Source organism: Mastomys coucha, unplaced genomic scaffold (assembly GCF_008632895.1).
Source record: "Mastomys coucha isolate ucsf_1 unplaced genomic scaffold, UCSF_Mcou_1 pScaffold14, whole genome shotgun sequence".
Taxonomy (NCBI): Eukaryota; Metazoa; Chordata; class Mammalia; order Rodentia; family Muridae; genus Mastomys; species Mastomys coucha.
Window position 1 is genome coordinate 111,296,024 of NW_022196896.1, and position 18,855 is coordinate 111,314,878.

The 18,855-nt window shown below is 42.6% G+C and overlaps 1 protein-coding gene across 3 annotated transcripts in view; it reads left to right on the top strand.

Annotated features, from left to right (window-relative positions):
- The first annotated feature begins 410 nt into the window (after positions 1 to 410).
- Cab39 (calcium binding protein 39) overlaps positions 411 to 18,855 on the top strand; it is a 54,662-nt gene continuing 36,217 nt past the window's right edge. Inside the window, exon 1 of one of the 3 annotated variants that reach the window (XM_031368236.1) lies at positions 411 to 528. The gene's annotated coding sequence lies outside the window, so the exon portion shown is untranslated. Of the gene's footprint in view, positions 529 to 627; positions 969 to 1,318; positions 1,856 to 18,855 lie in introns of those variants that run through there. The other 2 variants (XM_031368237.1, XM_031368238.1) reach the window with 2 other exon arrangements.

Below are 18,855 nucleotides of genomic sequence, written 5' to 3' on the forward strand. Positions count from 1 at the left end.
TTTTTCCCTTAAATGCCCCCAGCTCTTGCTCTTGCCTGCCATTTCAGTCCGCCCGGCCGCCCGGGGGCGCCCGAGTACGCAGAGGGCGTTGCGGCGCCGCCCGATGTCCCGCCTTTGGCGGCTGCGCAGTGCGCACGTCAAAGCCGGGCTCAGGCCGGAGCTGGGCGCGGAGCGCCGGGAGCCGCGCGGCCTGAGAGAGTCCGGGGCTTCGGTAGCCGCGCGAAGGCTGAAGCAAACCTCAGAGGCAAAGGCAGTGCCGGACCTCACAGCCGCAGCCGCAGCCGCAGCCCGACCGAGCGCAGCAGCGCGGCGGCCACAGCAGGACACCCCTGGGCCACCGTCCGCCCGCGCAGCCGCCGCCGCCGCCGCGGGATCCCGTCGCCCGGAGCAGCTGCGGGCGGAGGACAACGGAGGGCCGGAGCGTCCGAGCCGCGCCGCGGGGACCGAGCGAGCAGCCCGAGGCGGCGGCGGCCGAGGACGGGGACGGAGACGACGCGGAGAGGGAGCTCCCCGGCCCGGCCCAGCCCCGTGAGTGACCCCCCGGCCCGGCCCTGCTCGCGACGCGGACGCCCGCCGGCTTCCGCCCGACCCGCCTCCATTTTCCCGGGTGGCGGCGGCGGGAGCGGGCCCGGGGCAGCCGGAGCTCTGGGCGCCGCCCTTGTCCTCGCTCCCGGTACTAGGCTCCCGGGGCCTGCCGGTCGGGACTGCGGCTAACCCGGGGAGAGCTGGCCCCCCGGCTAGCTGTCACTCCCGTCGCGCCGGGGGCTCCGAGCACCTAGCCCCGGACTCCGCGTAGCCTCCCTGTTAGCGGGACGCAGACACACTCTTTGTAGGGCCCCTTTCAGGAAAATGCCTAACTGATTTCTGGCTAGGAATTGTGCGGTCGGCGCGTTCCCGGGTTCGGTTGGAGCAATCCAAAGCGCCGACTGCGTGCCGGGTGCCGGTGCCGGTGCCGGAGCGACTCCGAGGTGAATCCGGCCCGGAGGTGCCCTCCCCCGGGCTGCTTTAACGCGGTGATGTGAGAGATAAGACCAGTACACAAATAGCTGAGATACCAGGCGGGAGGGGACAGATAAGTTCCGTTTAGGAACTACCAATTGCTGGAAAGGTGCTCCGGGGAGACGGGACCTGTCGATCGTTTCCGCCTTCCCACGAACCTGGGAGGCTTCCTGGGCGAGGCGGTGCTAAACCGGGTCTAGAAGGCTCGATTGGATTCGGGAGGAGAAGGGGGTTGCAGTGGAGAAGGGCGTGGAGGGGCAACAAAGCTGGAGGACAAAGGTACAAAGAGCACGCGAATGTTGTTGCTAATTCCATCACCGGGTGCCGCGATAGGTGGGGTAGACTAAAGAGGCAGTTGGAGTGAGATCTTTGAATGCTGTGGCGGAGGAGCTGTTTGAGCGACCTTCCACGGAAAACTTAGAACTCATTTTTCAGTGACTCATGAGGCCGGAAATGTATGCTAGGGCATATTAAAGGCGCTCTTGTGAAAGGCAGGCGAGCAGAGAAGGCCACAGTCAGGAGTTGACATTGTTTCTTAAATATAATGCAGTTTGAAGTCGATTTTGACAGCTTCCGGGATATTGAAGTAAATCTATGACCGAGCCGAGGGAAAATACCTTTTGCAGAAAGTGTCGCTAGATGCGTGCTTATCTGAAGTAATGAAAAGAGGTGCCTAAATTAACCACCTCTGCACACAAGGCATTCGTGTTGGTGAGTTCTCTAAAATTGCATCAGAACTTCTGGATCCCTGTGTTGGAATTGAAAATTAAACTGCGGATTTATAAAAAATAGTAGTAAAAACTGAACTGTTATCAACAGTCCAGACAGACAGTTGGACACATCATTTTCTGGAAAGGTAAAAATTTTCTTGTTAGTTTTTAGTTATGAAAATATTGGAGAGACAGGAGTTTAAGTTTTTAAGCTCTATTTTACAGGTTTTAAAAAATTAGCAAGTAATTAGTAACTACTAAAAGCTTACAATATGAGTTGTAAGAATTGCCTTAGGCCGGGTGGTGGTGGCACACACCTTTAATCCCAGCGCTTGGGAGGCAGAGGCAGGTAGGTGGCTTTCTGAGTTGGAAGCCAGCCTGGTCTACAGAGTGAGTTCCAGCTGGGCTATACAGAGAAACCCTGTCTCGAAAACAAAACAAAACAAAACAAAAAAAGAATTGCCTTAGAACTTATTGGTTTTGTAAGCGCTTATATGTACAAGGAAATATCTACTTTTTTCAGTCTTACATTTTTCTTTATCAAAGTAAGATCTAGCTGGTGGTGACCACTTTTAGCCTCTGCACTTTGGAGATGGAGGAATACTAGGCCAGCCAGATAGATCACAGTGAGAGACTTTGTCTTTTTATTTTAATTTTTAAAGTAAGATATACTCTTTGAAACATGGAAGTAGTAGTCCATCTTTCCTTTCTCTACTTCCCCCATCTCCCCCACCCCAACCCCATCTTTTGAAACAGTGTCTCACTGTGTAACTCAGGTCTTCCAGCCTGTCATCCTTAATTTGTGTTTCTAAGTGCTAAGATTACAAAATTGACTGGGGTTGGGCAGTGGTGGCGCATGCCTTTAATCCCAGCACTTGGGAGGCAGAGGCAGGTGGATTTCTGAGTTCGAGGCCAGCCTGGTCTACAGAGTGAGTTCCAGGACAGCCAGGGCTACAGGTTCTGGGAAAAAACCAAACCCACTTGTTTTGTTTTGTTTTGTTTTCAAGTTTTCTTAATCTGGTCTAGAACTAAGAAATCCCCCTGCCTCTGCCTCCCAAGTGCTGGGATTAAAGGCGTGTGCCACCACCGACTGGCTAGATTTTGTTGCTGTAAACATTTTTGCATATTTTTCTTTCTGGTCTTTTTCTATGTATATTTTCATAAAAATATATTATGTACATTCATTTATTTAATTCTTTGTTTATTGGCATTTTGAAACAGCCTCTTACTCTGGCCCAAGTTGTCCCGGAACTTGCTGTGGAGGCCAGGTTAGCTTCAAAATTTCAGATTGTTCTCCTAAGTGCTGGTTATGAACCAATGAAACCAGTCTGAAAGTTTTCTTAAATGTTTTGTTAGGCTTTTACCTGTCAAGGTTGCATTGTTACCTAAGGCTTCTTGTTAGAAGTCTGTTTATTAGCTTCTCTCATCAAGGTTTGGACCTAATTGCTGCTTATTGAATGTATTTTGTTTGGTAGAGTACATGTATGTGATCATGAGGAATGGAGAAGAGCACACAGACCTCTACTGTGTGAGCAGAAGTACTCTTAGAGGGCACTGAGGGGCTTGAGAGGTGGCTCCAAGGTGCTCCTGCAGAGGACCTGAATTCTGCTGCTGCTGGGTTCCCAGCATCCAGTTTAGTTCACCACTTTCTGTACAGCTCCAGTGACTTCACACACTCCTGTCTTCCAATGGCACATGAACTCATGTTCATATACCCACATGTGTACACAATTTTTTATTTGAGGGGGGGGAGTTTCAAGACGGGGTTTCTGTGTTTAGCCCTCCCAGGTGCTGGGATTAAAGGAGAGTGCCACCACTGCCCTTCATGTGTACACAGTTTAAAAAGAAAATTAAAGGACACGGTGAAAAGATTATATTCATACCCAGTGTATAATCTGTTGTGGCCCTACCTACCCTCTGCTCTACTACTAAAAAATAGTCTATCTAGACTCTCCACAGAGCTAGCTACTTTTTGGTCATGACATCAGAAGTCAGGCTAAATTTTTGTTGTTTTGGTTTTTTGAGACAGAATTTCTCTGTGTAGCCCTGGCTATCTTGGAACTCATTTTGTAGACCAAGCTGGCCTCAAACTCAGAGATCACCTACCTTTTGTTCCCAAGTCCTGGACTTAAAGGCCACTACCACCCAGCTTTGTTCCTATATTTTTGAGAAAGGTCCGATTCAGTACCCCAGACTTATCTGAACTTATGATAATCTTTCTGCCTGAGCTAGATACTGGAATTACAGTTGTGTTCACCATATCCTGCAGATTTGAATTTTCAGATGACTAATATGAAATAGCTTAAAAAGCCCAGTTACTTATTGGGTTTGACTTTATAATTTGTTTTATGTGAATCTCTTGTATATTGCAAATATATACAGTATAGCGTCTTGGTTATTTTCCAATACTCAGAGCTTTTCTTTTGGCCCATTTTTGTTAAGTATAGATTTTTGTAGCAATTGCTATTTGTTACCAAGAGTGTAATTTTCCTGAGAAAGTTGATCACGGACTGTTGATACTTGTTCTGCTGGCCTTATAAATATTTACATATAAACAGACCCATAAATTCCCCCTCCCTACAAGCATAAACATAAAATTCAGTAGTAGATTAGAATTTCAGGTGGTGTCTTTTGGTTACCATTATTCATATATGTAGGTTATCTTCTTTTGTTGTTGGGTTTTGGGATGTTTGTTTGTTTGTTTGTTTGGTAGGGTGTTTTGCTTTGTTTTTGTTTTTTGAGACAGGGTTTCTCTGTAACCTTGGCTGTCCTGTAACTCAAGATGAGGACCAGGCTATAGACCAAGGCTGGTCTTGAACTCACTCATTGCCATTAGCATCTTGTGTGCACACACATATGTGTTGGTGTGTATGGTCCTCTGCTGTGCCATGTTTATCTTCCAGAACTTACATGTATAGTGTCATTTTAACTTCCCCAGGAAGAGGAAGATAGACTTGGGATCTATAGTAGCTGTGAATTTAAACTGGCAGACAAGGGAGAATGGCATGCTGAGAATTGCAAGAGGTCAGTCAGGTGTGAAAGTAGCCCTAAAGGAGAGTGTTTGTAAAGCCTGCTCATGCCTTTTGTGTTGGCTGTGTCCAGCACTTACCTATTCTTTGATTATTTCTTCTAACTTGAAACCTTATTACTCTTAATAAATATTCAGATTCCCAAGTACATTGTTTACTTTTATGTTTGCTTGTTTATGTGTATATTTTGGGGGGAGTCCGGGCAGGGTCTCGTAGCCTAGGTTGTAACCTCAGTTCACTGTTGGGAGACCAGCTTAGTTTCCAGTGCATTGTCTTCCTCCCTTACTTTCCCAGGTACTGGCTTATGGGCATGTATCACCACACTTAATTCTCTGTGTGTGGTATGTGTTGTGCATTTTCAGGGCATTTTACAAAGAAAGAAAACCGAGTTAACCAATGTTTAGTGGCAGCCTGGTTTTATTGAGTAATATTCTTTGCAGCATTATCCGGTGGGTACATTGTTTAAGACCAAGGAAGTACAGTAATGTTAAAACTCATTGATTAATTTTGATAAAATGTTTGCCTGGGAAACAAAACATAGGTTTTGTGGCTTGCTGTTAAGTTTCTACTTTATAGCCTTGTCTAATGGCCAATACCTTGCCTTCTAATAGGGCGCTGTTAATTATACTGGTCATAGTTCTTCCTCCACAGATTACAAACTTGCTATATTAAGCACAGGGGAAACAGCCTGAGCAGGTTGTAGTTTACAAGTTTTTGTGGCCCTCTCTTGGGTTCATGGGATATGGAGAGCAGGATTAATCTCGGGGTTAAAAGCATTCTGCTTGGACTGGGATCCTTAATCTCTTACAATGGGTTCTCTAACCCCAGGCAAGCTCCTGAGCTCCCTTTTAGTTTAGGTTCCTCTGATAGGAATGGTATGATTACATTTAAGAGGCTTGTAGGGGTACTAGACTTGTCATGCACTAACTGTTCAGATGTCGTAAGTTTTGTAATGGCAATAATAGACTGTTCTGGGTGGAAGAAACTTTAGAACTTCAGAAACAAGCCAGGCGGTGGTGGCACACGCCTTTAATCCCGGCACTTGGGAGGCAGAGGCAGGCGGATTTCTGAGTTCGAGGCCAGCCTGTTCTACAAAGTGAGTTCCAGGATAGCCAGGGCTATACAGAGAAACCTTGTCTCGAAAAACAAAACAAAGAACTTCAGAAACAATCTAGTCAGAATGGCTCTTTCTGCATATGGAAACACTGAAGCCCACTGTAGCTGAAGGCAGTGTTTGGCTAACTTTGCAGGCAGTGTTCTGTAAAGTGCAGCCACTTGCCCAGGGTTGTACAGCCGATGAGCTGCAGGACTGGAACTGGAGCTGGCTCTCTTTGTTCTTCATTTAGATTACTTGAGTGGAATTTTTGTACTTTATGCAGTAATGTCATTAGAGTCTGTTTTTTAAACATTAACAGAAATTATATTCAGTATATATTAAATGGTGTTTAACACATAATAGGCATTTTTGTTCTAGCATACTATGTTTGGAGTAGCAGTCTGAAGATTAAAGGTGAAATAGAGATCAGGGCTACTATTGCATGTAGACATGTTAGAGGAACATCTGAGGTGGGTAGTGCCGTCCCGTCATCATTACAGATGGAAACCAAAGGGAGGCTTATCCAAGGTCTACAGGTACTGCAGTTGAGCTGGGACTAGAAACCAGGTCTGTCTTACTTCAAACAAAGCAGGAACTCTCTGGACTGTGCACTACTTCATCATCTGAAATAGTTTGTTTTCAATAGTAGGGGTTTGGTTTCTTGTTGAGGATTTTTGAGTTAGTGTTTTATAAAGGTTTATAAATAAAGGCAGTTGAGGATTTTTAATAGATTTCTAAACAGTAGCCACATTTTATAATCCAAAAAAGATGATTTATTTTAAATGCTTGAGCTGTATAGTTATAATTGCTTAGTAGTTTATAGTTTATGCAGGCCAGCAGGTAGCATTTTTTTTTTAAATGTTACTCCTACTTTGAGGATGGGAGGAGGCATGTGGATAATAGACAGGGCTGGGTTCTGAATGGGGTGAATAATGTTGTAGCTCTGGGCTTCAGTCATTGTTGATTCTACCAGGAGGCCTAGGTTGGAAGCCCCTAGAGTCTAGATTGCTCCTGTTTTCTGTGATCATGTGTGGGGATGTGACTTGCCTTTTTTCCCTCTGAGGTTTGGTTTGTGGTCGTGAAGTCTGTTCCTTTATGAGAACTTGAAGACAGTGACTGCACTTGAACATTTTTTTTCCAGTTGGTCAGGTTTCTGGAGTTACTTTACAATATTTAAGTAGTCTGCATAAGGTAAACAAAAAAGTCTATTTTCTAATTTTCTACTTTGTACTTACAAAATGTTGAGAACTAATGTTACGTGGTAGTAAAGTACAAGTTCAGTAAGTCAGATCAGGGGTAACAAGTTCTAAAAGTGAGTAACATTGTCACTGTGAGCTGTCTGGGGAGAAAGGAAGACATGAACCAAAGGCCCTGAGAGGAAAGGAAGGACCACATGTGCAGAATCCAGTCGGAGACAGCAATATACTGTGGTAAAAGACAAGGGGACACTCACCAAGTAGCAGCTCCTCAGATGGCTTTTGCTTGACTCACATGTTATATATTGTTTTAAATGCCTGGCTTCAAGAAATTGTTTACCTAAATAATTCTTTTCTGCTTTAATAGCAAACTATGCGCCAGTTGATCTGCTAGATACTCCTGGTAGGCGTGCAGGCAGGCATACTTGGCTCACCAGTGTAATCTATGCAGATTTTCTGGTTCTTATCTCTTTACAATCATAGCTTTATCATTTGTTCAGCCTTTGAGTTATGCTTGCTATAGAAGTTGTAAGTTGTTTGGAATTAAAAGATTGTTTGTTTTTTGTTTTTTGTTTGTTTTTCGAGACAGGGTTTCTCTGTGTAGCCCTGGCTGTCCTGGAACTCACTCTGTAGACCAGGTTGGCCTTGAACTCTGAAATCCACCTGCCTCTGCCTCCCAAGTGCTGAAATTAAAGGCATGTGCTACCATCGCCTGGCTAAAAGTTTCTGGTTTTTTTCTCACTTTTGAAAAATTAAGGTCTCTCCAGTTTGTACTTTTAGGAAACAAGATGTTTCTGTAAATAATAAATGATCCAGGCATATGATATTGTGATGAAATTTGTAGTCAGTAGAGATGAACTGCTCAACTAGAGTATATTTTCCTGTTCACTTATCTGTGTTGTATTTGCACTTGAAAGGGTTTACATAAAAGAGACTTTGGTAGAAAGTTAAAGGAACTCCTACCCCTTTTCCTGTAAGTTTACTAAGTCTTTTTGTAGAGTTGTCTTTTGATAGATCAGTAACTCTGTTATGATCTTTGGTTGGGGGGGTGGGAAGTGGAGCAGGATCTCATGTCCAAACTGGCCTTGCATTTTTCTGTATAGCTTAGGATGACCTTATATTCCTGATTTTTCTGCTGCTGCTTTCCAGGTTGGTTACAGGCATAAGCCAATTTGTTTAGTTTGTTTTATTTTAATAATTGATCCCAGGACCTCATGTATTCTGAGTGGACATTCTATTACTGGGTGTTAGTCCTTAGCCCCAGACTTTTTTGGGGGGGGGGGTGTTGTTTTTTGAGACAGGATTTCTCTGTGTAGCCCTGGCTATCCTGGAACTCACTCTGTAGACCAGGCTGGCCTTGAACTCAGAAATCCGCCTGCCTCTGCCTCCCAAGTGCTGGGATTAAAAGGCATACGCCACCACTGCCCAGCAGGTTTTTATTTTTGAAGGTGATTATTTTTCTGCAGAGCTTGTCAGAGAAAAATAGTGTCCGTTATGACCTTTTCCAGCGGTACCATACTGGGCAGTAGTACTTCCCAACTTGCTAAGGTTATTTGGTCTTGCTGTCCCTTTCCCTGGGAAGACTGACAAAGACCTTAAAATAGGTTCCATCAGGGATAGTTTGAAAAATGTTCTCTTTGCACGCTTACTGATTTATTTTCATGCATTTATTTTTCTTACTAAATTAACTTTTTTTTTTTTTTTAAATAGCAGTCATGCTTTGTTCTTCTGCCTGATCTGAAACTTAACAGGTAGACTAGATTGGCCTAGAACTTTTGGCAGTTTTGTTTCTTGCTTCCTGAGTGCTGGGATTACAGGTGTGTGCTACCATACCCAGCTGGAAGGTGATAACTTTTTATAGAGTTAAATTTGTTATTTTAAAATGAGTATTTTGTCTGTATATATGTGTAAGTACCATATGCATACCTAGTGCCAATGGAGACCAGAGGTGTCAGTCAGATCCACTAGGGCCAAAGATACAGCTGGTGTGAGCCACCATGTGGATGCTGGAAGTGGAATCCCGGTCCTCTGGAAGAGCACTGTACCATATGTACAGTGCATGAAGCAGTTTTTAAACCTTAGTGTGGGTGGTGTTCTCCAGTATTCTGATTTGTTAATGCCTGTTATGAGCTATTAGCAATAACTCGCCATGCTACTGAAGATACTCTCTTAGGGTACACTGATTTATCATCGCAGGAGATAAAAGAATGAAGCTGTACCAGAGAGACAGTCCTATAAATGAAATAGCTGAAAAGCCCAGTGTTAATAGGGCCATAAGAGAGGCTTAAGTCCCACTTATATGCTGCTGGGGATCATATTGTATGCCTGTCCGTAAAATAAGAGTGGACTGATGTCTGTAAGGAAGTTGTGGAAGTTCAATAGGAAAATGCTGCGAGTCTGGTATGCTCCCAGTTCCTAGTACATGGTAGCTATCATGATGACTGAAGCTCTCAGAGCTTTGCTTCTGTGCACTCTGTACTTTCAGCGATACTTTATGACTCTGGAAATGCTTTAAGTAGCCAGCAGTGAACCTGGACTCTTGGTCTGTAGTTGAATGTGTCATTTGTTGTGATGTCAGTAGAAAGGACATACTTAAAGTTTTTACCTCCTAGTTATGAGCTTTTTGGTACAGTATTGCACAATTAAAAGATTTCTTTTACACAATTACTTTCTTTTTTTAATATTTTTTAATGTTAATTTTTTATATATAAATATACTGTAGTTGTCTTCAGACGCACCAGAAGAGGGTGTCAGATTTCATTACGGTGGTTGTGACCCACCATGTGGTTGCTGGGATTTGAACTCATGACCTTCCAAAGTGCTCTTCCCCCCTGAGCCATCTTCCCACCACCCCCCCATCCTGAAACTCACTCTGTAAACCAGGTTGGCCTCGAACTCAGAAATCCACCTGCCTCTGCCTCCCAAGTGCTGGGATTAAAGGCGTGCACCACCACCGCCCGACTGGTAGTTCTTTATTTAATGACTTTATGTGCATTGGTGTTCTGCCTTTATGTGTGCCTGTGTAAGGATATTGGGTTCCCTGGAACTAGAGTTTACAGACAGTTTGTGAGTTGCCATATTGAGAATTGAACCCCAGTTCCCTGGAGGATCAGCTAGTGCTCTCAACCACCCAGCTATCTCCAGCTCCATTTTTATTTTTTGTATTTTTAATTCCCTAAAAGAAAAATAAAAGTTGGTGTTTATCCCCATTTCTACAGGTTATTTTTAGTTCTCCAACTTAAAGTATTTCTGCTGCCACTAAGGCCTTCCCCCAAGAAGAGAGACATTTAGAAGAGGTCAGTAATGGTGGAGGCCAAGTCAACTATTATGTTTATATGACCCATGACATATTTGAGTTTTTCCCCACTTGATTTTTTCCAAACACTTTAAAAATTATGTTTCGTAACAACCCCTCCCCCAAATAAAAAAGGTCAGGTGTAATGGGACACTTCTTTAATCCCAGCACTTAGGAGGCAGGCTGATCTCTGTGAGTTGGAAGCCTGCCTGGTCTTAAAAAAAAAAATTGTTTCAGCTATAGTGTATTTGAATGTAGGTGTGTGCACATAAGTACAGGTGCTTCTAGGGGGTGGGGTAAAGAAACCCTTGGACCTAGAGTTAAAGGAAGTTGTGAGTCACCTAACATGGGTGCTGAGAACTAAATTTAGGTTCAGGCACTCTTAACTGCTAAGCCATCACTCCAGACCCCTGGTGAACAGTTTTTATGCGAGTTTTGGTGTACCTGAAAAAGGGCTTCTCTGTTAATTAAGTACAAGTAGTTAGTGGAGTCACTAGTCTAAAGTATACCAAAGGTCCTAACAAAAGAGCTGCTGTAGCCCATGCCCTTTGCACATGCCAACTCTCTATGAAAAAATAGCTCATGAATTCTGTGCTAGTGTAAGCAGGAAGAACAAGATTAAAAGTAAATAATTGCCAGCCTACACAAGTGGCCAGTTTTTGGTCCATTGTCAAGACCTATATACGTAGGCACGTATTCAGCCCATTTATAAGAACCCAGTATTTTCAGGTGTTTAATCAGTGAAATGACAGCCTCAGTTATTAATCTAGAAAGGGTTCTGCATTCAGAACTCTGGGGCAGAGCCTAACTGTGTACATGCAGTAGGGGTCTTTTTGTGTTCACAAGAGAATGGGTTGTAGACCCATCCTGGAGCAGAGCCAAGCCTCCTGGCCCAGCTGCGTATTACCAAGTTACCATCAGTGCTGGTTAAGGAGCTGAGAAGTGAACTCTTGGAAGGCAAGAGAAGTTCAAGTACTGTTCTTCCTCAGACAGGAAAGGTAAACTGCACAAGCCTCAGAGCCAGAACTTGGTGTGATTGCTGGAGGCCATGGCCAGATGTTGGTTCCTAGAAGCTCCAGACCATTTATTAGATAACGTCTTTCTTTCAGGACCCTAAGTAAGGAAAACCTTCAGACTGCTTTAAGTTGGACTATTTTTGATGTCTAATTGTGCTAGTTAAATTTTGGGGGTTTTGGTTTGTTTGCTTGTATTTGTTTTTGTTGTTTTGGTTTGGTTGTTTTGTTTTGTTTCAACTTGTTATAAGCTAGAATTATTTGGGAAGAGGGAACCTCAACTAAAAAAAATACCCTCATCAATCACATTGGCTTTAGTAAAAATCCTGTGAGGGATTTTCTGGATTCCAGACTTAGGCAGGTGGATCACAAGGTTGATTGTAACCAGCCTTGGTTACAATGAGATTTTTACCTCTAAAAAGAAAATCTTCAGGGCTGGTGGGATGGCTCAGCGGGTAAGAGCACTGATTGCTCTTCCGAAAGTCATGAGTTCAAATCCCAGCAATCACATGGTGGCTCACAACCACCCATAATGAAATCTGACACCCTCTTCCGTGTACTCATTTATAATAATTAATAAGTCTTTAATATTGCTATTCTTTCCCTTTATGTACCATGCTGGTCGTGGTAGCAGGCAACAGGAGAGTTGTTTCTAAGCACTCATGCTCAGGAAGAACTGTCTAGTTAGCACTCTCATCATGAAGAATGCTAGACAGAGAAAGCCCGAGGCTAAGTATCCACTGGTGCTAGGCCCACCCAGGCTCCGTGGCTTACATCCTAAAACTCCTGTTGCATTTCTCTGTCTGTGTGACTAGAAGAATAATGTAGGGCTTGCTGTGAGATACAGGTGAGATGAACAGAACAGCACACAGTATCTACCAGTTGTTACCCTCTTGTTCTCTGTCTAACTAAACTTGCTGGTATTTTATAGTTTCTAGAACCATTTTGGTAAGTGCTGGGATTATCAGCATTGTGCACTATACCTAGCTAGTTAGTAAACTAGTAAAACCAAGTTCTGCTCAGTAGCTATATTTTATACAGAGATAGATATTTCATTTCTTGTTAGCAGTATTATAAAAGTAAGGACAAAAATACTCAGACTATGGAAAAATGAAATCTCTAAGAAATATTTGGGATCACTGAAAAAAAACTAAAGCATGACTTAAGAGTTACTGTGTCTTCGATGAGCGGTGGTGATGCGCGCCTTCAACCCAGCACTTGGGAGTTCCTGTGCTCTCAAGTGGAAAGACTATAAGCAAGAAATCCCTCACCAGTGTATTGCTGGCCAGAGTATACTCTCTCTCTCTGTAGCCCTGGCTGTCCTGGAACTCACTCTGTAGACCAGGCTGGCCTCGAACTCAGAAATCCGCCTGCCTCTGCCCCCCAAGTTAAAGGCCTGTGCCACCTCTGCCCAGCGCTAGAGTATGCTCTCAAGGTTTATTGTTATTATTATTTTTTTAAAGATTTATTTATTTTATGTATATGAGTACACTGTAGTTGTACAGATGGCTGTGAGCTATCATGTGTGTCGCTGCTGGGAATTGAACTCAGGACCTCTGCCGGCCCTGCTTGCTCCAGCATAATTCACTGTAGCTGTCTTCAGACACCAGAAGAGGGCGTCCGATCTCATTATGGGTAGTTGTGAGCCACCATGTGGTTGCTGGGATCCGAACTCAGGACTTTCAGAAGAGCAGTCAGTGCTCTTAACCCGCTGAGCCATCTCGCCAGCCCTATTGTTATTATTATTAAATTGTATTTAGTATACGTACATTCATGTGTATTGTGTAAGAGCTTGGATGCACATGCCATGTCATGCCTGTGGGGACCAGAGGACAGCTCGGATGACTTGGTTCTCCTTCCACTGTATGGGTTCTAGGGATCAAACTCATACTGAACCACCTCAGTAAAGCCAGCTTATAGAACTCAAGATACTTAGGAACTTGTATCAATGGCTACAATCACAGTAGTGGGATGGAGAAAGGATTTAGGGGTGGAGGGAGGTATGTGTTACCCTGGCTATTCTGAAACTAACTCTGTATATAAAGGCTGGCCTCTAACTTAGATCCGCCTTCCTCTGCATACCAAGTGCTGGGATTAAAGGGCTCTACCACACCACACCTGGCCCTGAGAGAGTATTGAGTAAGAAACTTTTAGACAGTTGTTGTTGAAGAGAGATCATGGAAAAAATATAGTCAAGTCAGTGCAGATCTGAGGGCTCACAAGAAAAGTTTGCTAAGGATGCCTAAGACTCTGGATTCAGTTCCCAGCACCACCAGAAAAAAAGTGCAAGTACCATGAGGAAAATAATAATGAAGTGTGCCTGAAAATGGCATTTAGTTCACCATCCAGGATGGATGTCTGCTGATGGGAGATTGAAGAATTGGGACATGTGCCTCAAGGGGAAAATTTAATGCAGTCTACCATGGGGGTGGATGGATGTTGATGAGAGATTGAAGAGTTGGACATGGGTATGTTCTCCTGTAAACATAAGGAATTATATTTGCCAAGGGAGAGTTGTCTTTCATTACTGAGAAATTCTTAGGCACAAGTGACCCTGTGGAGGGTGCTTTTGCTCTTGCTTGATCTAATGTGAACAGGAACAGAGTGGGAACCTTGGCTAGATCAAGATAGCAGGAGGTAAAAGACCCTTATTTGTCAGAGAAAAGTATGAATTTGTGTTTGTCCTCACATAGTTGCTCAGTTAATCTCTGTTGGTTCCGAATTGTTCTGGTTTAGAGGACAGTATCATGCTACCATTTATTGATACAAGAGTATAACTGTCTCTACCTAGTTTGACTCTAAGGACTAATTCTGGAGTCCACTCACTCACAGGTCCTTTGACAACAAAGTAGTTTTTAAGAGATTTACTTTTCTCAGAATGAAAGCTGTGTTGTCACAGTACATCTAACTATAAAATTTTCTGCCCTGAGTCAATCTTTGTTTTTTTTGTTTTGTTTGTTTTTTGAGACAGTGTTTCTCTGTACAGCCCTGGCTGTCCTGGAACTCACTCTGTAGACCAGGCTGGCCTCGGAACTCAGAAATCCACCTGCCTCTGCCTCCCAAGTGCTGGGATTAAAGGCGTGTGCCACCACTGCCAGGCCAATCCCAACTTTTTATTGTGGGTGCTGGGGATCTCTACTCAGGTTCTAGTATTTGCATTTTACTGAAAGAGCCATCTTCCCTTTGTGTTTATTTCAAACTCCCATCTTCCAACTTACCATAGAAAACAAGATAAGAAACTGTAGGAAAACAGGAAAAATTAACTCTTAGGTCAGGGTTAATATACAAATAAACATCTGTTTTGTGTACTGCCTGGTGAAATCCCACATTTGGCTTTGAATAGAGTAGCTAGAATAAGGAGTCAGTTCCAAGACAGTGTAAGACACAAGCTGGTCACCTAAGAGATAGACGCCTGACATTTTCCAGGAATTAAGAAGGTCAGTATAGCTGGGCAGTGGTGGTTCATGCCTTTAATCCCAGCACTTGGGAGGTAGAGGCAGGTGGATTTCTGAGTTCAAGGCCAGCCTGGTCTACAGAGTGAGTTCCAGGATAGCCAAGGCTATACAGAGAAACCCTGTTTAAAGAAAAAAACAAAACAAAACAAACAAACAAAGGTCAGTATAGTGTCTACAAATGAGCTACTTAGGTTTAAGAAATTTTAGTTTAAGACCTAAAAGATAATATTGGCCCAGAGTGCAGTATTACTAAATCATTATTTTTCTGAGTGGTCTCAACCCACTTGGGATTCTTCCACTTTCACCTGTAGTTCTGGGATTGTAGGCATGTACCACTGTACCATGTTAAAGTCATTGATTTCCTGATGCTCTGAAGCTGTCATAGTGGCCTTGTAATAATGCCGCCAAACATCTTATTAGACACCAGAAAGGTTCGAGGTTATAATCTCAGGTAACTGCTCTGGCTTTAACAATTGGCTAATCCTAGTGGAGAGCACTAATAGCTGCCTCTGAAAAGTAAAGAACTTACCCAGGGCTTGGTTGCAAATCTAAATACCTACATTGATTTGGAAGCCAGTAAAAATGCCAGATGACTTGGCATATGCCAGCAATCCTAGTATTTGGGAAACAAAGGTAAGAGGACAAGGAGTGTGAGTTAGCTTACGTTACATGTTACATAAGACTTACAGATTATGTTCTGTCCATGACATAGGAACAAAGTGTTAAGACTGGAGCAGACTGACCTCTTACTCCAGAACTTCTACCACAAAGTTTGAAAGCTTTCAGTACCATAGCCATGCCTTTTCTATCAGAAGATGCTTCTGAGCTTGTATTGTTCTTCTCCCATTGTTTTGAAACAAGTTCACCCTATTTGCTTCACTCCTAGAACACCTGTAGGAATCCAGTTTTAATCGTTTAATTTCCTGTTCAAACCACTGTGATTCTGATATTTCAGTTAGCAATAATCTCAGTATTTGGAGGAAGTGAAAGAAAAATTTAAAAAGATGCTGGGCATGATGGTGTGTGCCTTTGATCACAGCATTTGGGAGGCACAGGCAAGCAGATCTCTGAGTTCCAGGGAAAATGGGATATCAAAAAACTAAAAAATAAAATAAGAAATTAGAAAATCAATCAAGTTGGAAGATGTGAGGTATCTGCATGTGGATGATAATCTGTGTGGTTGAGTTGCTCCTTTGTGTGGGACAGCACCCTCGGGTATTCGGTCACTGTAGTCACTTGGTAGCATTCCACTTTTGAAATAGTGAAGGAAACATTAAGTTCTGTGTTGAAAATGTGTAGAGGACAAAGTTTTCAATGTAAGTAGCTCTTCCTGGTTGGAGTGTCTCTCAGCTGCTGTGCTCCCTTGGCTGTTAAAAGCTATTGCTTCCTCATTTTAGATAGAGCTTTCAGATGAAAAGGCAGATTTTCCAGTTTGACTGTATAGTGCTGTCAACACATCAGGAGTGAGTGGAATGTTCTTTGAGCAATAAAAGAAGGCATGTGGCCATTCTGTAACAGCACTTGGGCTTCTCAACTTTTGCCTACCCTTCCACTCCATACTTTATTACCCACAGAGCTGAAAAAAAAATTACAAAATTTGTTTCCATATCAGACTTTAGACTGTGGCATCTAGCTCTTTAGCCAATTGTAATAGATCTTCTGGGTTTCCTTCAAAAGTATCAGTATCTAAGAGCCAGTTCCGGGAGCATCATCTCCTGATGCCTGCCTGCATGCCTTTAGCATGCAGTGCTCCATGCTGTCCTCTGAACTTGGTATTGATGAGAGTTTCCATTAGGATAGATTTTAAGTCTGCTCTGTGTACCTATCTTATTAGTCTGCTTTGCATCGTGAGCTCATCCTTTTAGATCCATGAGCTGAGTTATTTGTGTGTAGTGGAACTCATTTCCTCTAAAACACATGCAGCCACTTTGTGTGGTCCTGCCAGCGAGTTGACAGCTGCAGTCTAGTTGCTTCTCTGATGTTAAACACTATTTAGCCTCACTGTTTTCATTGAGAACTCTCCTCTCAACCTAAGATCAAGCCTTCCTAAACCAGTTAATGTGTTGACAAAGAAGCTAGAAAGGATGTGGTGTCTGGGTAGAAGAAAGGGCATCTTTGGTAGTATGTTCTACATCGGCGGTTCTCAGCCTATGCGGTTCTCAGCCTATGCGGTTCTCAGCCTATGCGGTTCTCAGCCTATGGGTCACGACCCCTTTGAGAGTTGCATATCAGGATGTCCTGCATATCAGATACTTTCATTATGATTCATAATGGTAGTAAAACTATAGTTACAAAGGAACAACAAAATAACTTTATGGTGGGGGGTGATCACAGCATCAGGAACTGTGTTAAAGGTATGCAGCATTAGGAAGGTTGAGAACCACTCTTCTACATGACCCACACGCCGTCTAAAGTGCCATGCATTTGTGCATTCTGTCTCCAAAGATTTCTGCTGAAAAAAGTTTATTTACACTAAATACTACTATTTGACAGCCTTTGGGCAGTTACAAAGAAAACAAACCTGCAGATCTCCAACTATGGTGGTGCAGCTTGGGCTGGCTCTGTGGTCTGTTTGTGCTTTTGTGGGCATTTGGCCAGAATAAAAATAGTAATGCCAGACCTTGAAGGAGAGTGATTTTCCAGGTTTATATATCTGATTTTGTAGACATTTAAAGCTGTGAGTTTAAATTTTTTTCAAAATATAGTTCTTTATCAGAGTAACTAAAGGCAAATTTAGAAATTACTTTTTACAAATATGACTTTTTAAAGCCACCAAATTTCTAACACATCATTAATTCTTCAACCTAAAGGGAATTTTCCGAAAGGTACTTTTGTCTGACCATACTTGAGATTTGTGTCAAGTTTTTCTCATCTGTTTACAGTTCAAGTTTGAATATTTCGTTGTTCTTCAGGAATTTGCTTTCTAAAGGGCAGGGTTGGCTATTTGCTTTTCTTATTTACAAAAATGTGGGTGAGACCACGGTGTTTGTTCATGATCATATGGACTGTGTTTGCACAGCCTTGTGGCAGAGCAAGTAAAGTTTACCCTGAAAAAGTAGATGGCAGTTTCATTATTTAAAAAAAAAATAATCCTATTCCTGTACTGGTTTATTATATGTGTATGTATGTCTCACTTTGCACATGTCAAGGTCAGAAGGACAACTTGTTAAGAGTGGGTTCTACTATCTGGGTTCTGTGGATTGCACCGTCAGGCTTGGTGGCATATGCTTTTACCCACTGAGTCATCTCATTGGGCCCGTTTGTCATACTGTTTTTATTTTATATGTACAAGTATTTTGCCTACAATATGTGTATGTACTATGTGGGAACCTGGTGTCTCTCAACACTAAGAAAGTGTCAAATCTCCAGGAGCTGGAGTTAGAGTTGGTTGTGATCCACAGTATGGGTACTGGGAGTTAAACCCACACAATCTGCAGAAACAGCAAGTGCTCTTAACTGCTGGGCCATCTATCAACCCCAGATTTCTCTCTCTCTCCTTTTAAAAGATTTATTTATTTATTATATGTAAGTATACAGTAGCTGTTTTCAGACACACCAGAAGAGAGCATCAAATCTCATTACAGATGGTTGTGAGCCACCATGTTTTTGCTGGGATTTGAATGCAGGGCCTTCGGAAGAGCAGTCAGTGCTCTTAACCACTGAGCCATCTCTCCAGCCCCCGGTTTCTCATTTTTAAATGTGAAAATTAGTTAATTTTCTTACTAAATTATTTCTTAATAAATTACATCTACTGTTTATAAAATCACATTTTTTTGAAATTGATTCTAAAATTATAACTGTAGCTTTTAATTCTTTAACATATCTATGAATCATTTTAGATAGGACTAAAAATAGTAAATCCATATTAATTTTAAAAGTTAGAAAAAGCAGTCAGTTATGTATTATAGTTGTTTATAAATAATAATTTGTAGTATGTAAATATAATTTCCAGTCTCAAATTATATGAGTTCTTTATCTTGTAATAGTTTGAGAAGTCCTGCATTTCAAAGCTTTTTTTTTTTTTTAAGATTTATTTATTATTATATGTAAGTACACTGTTGC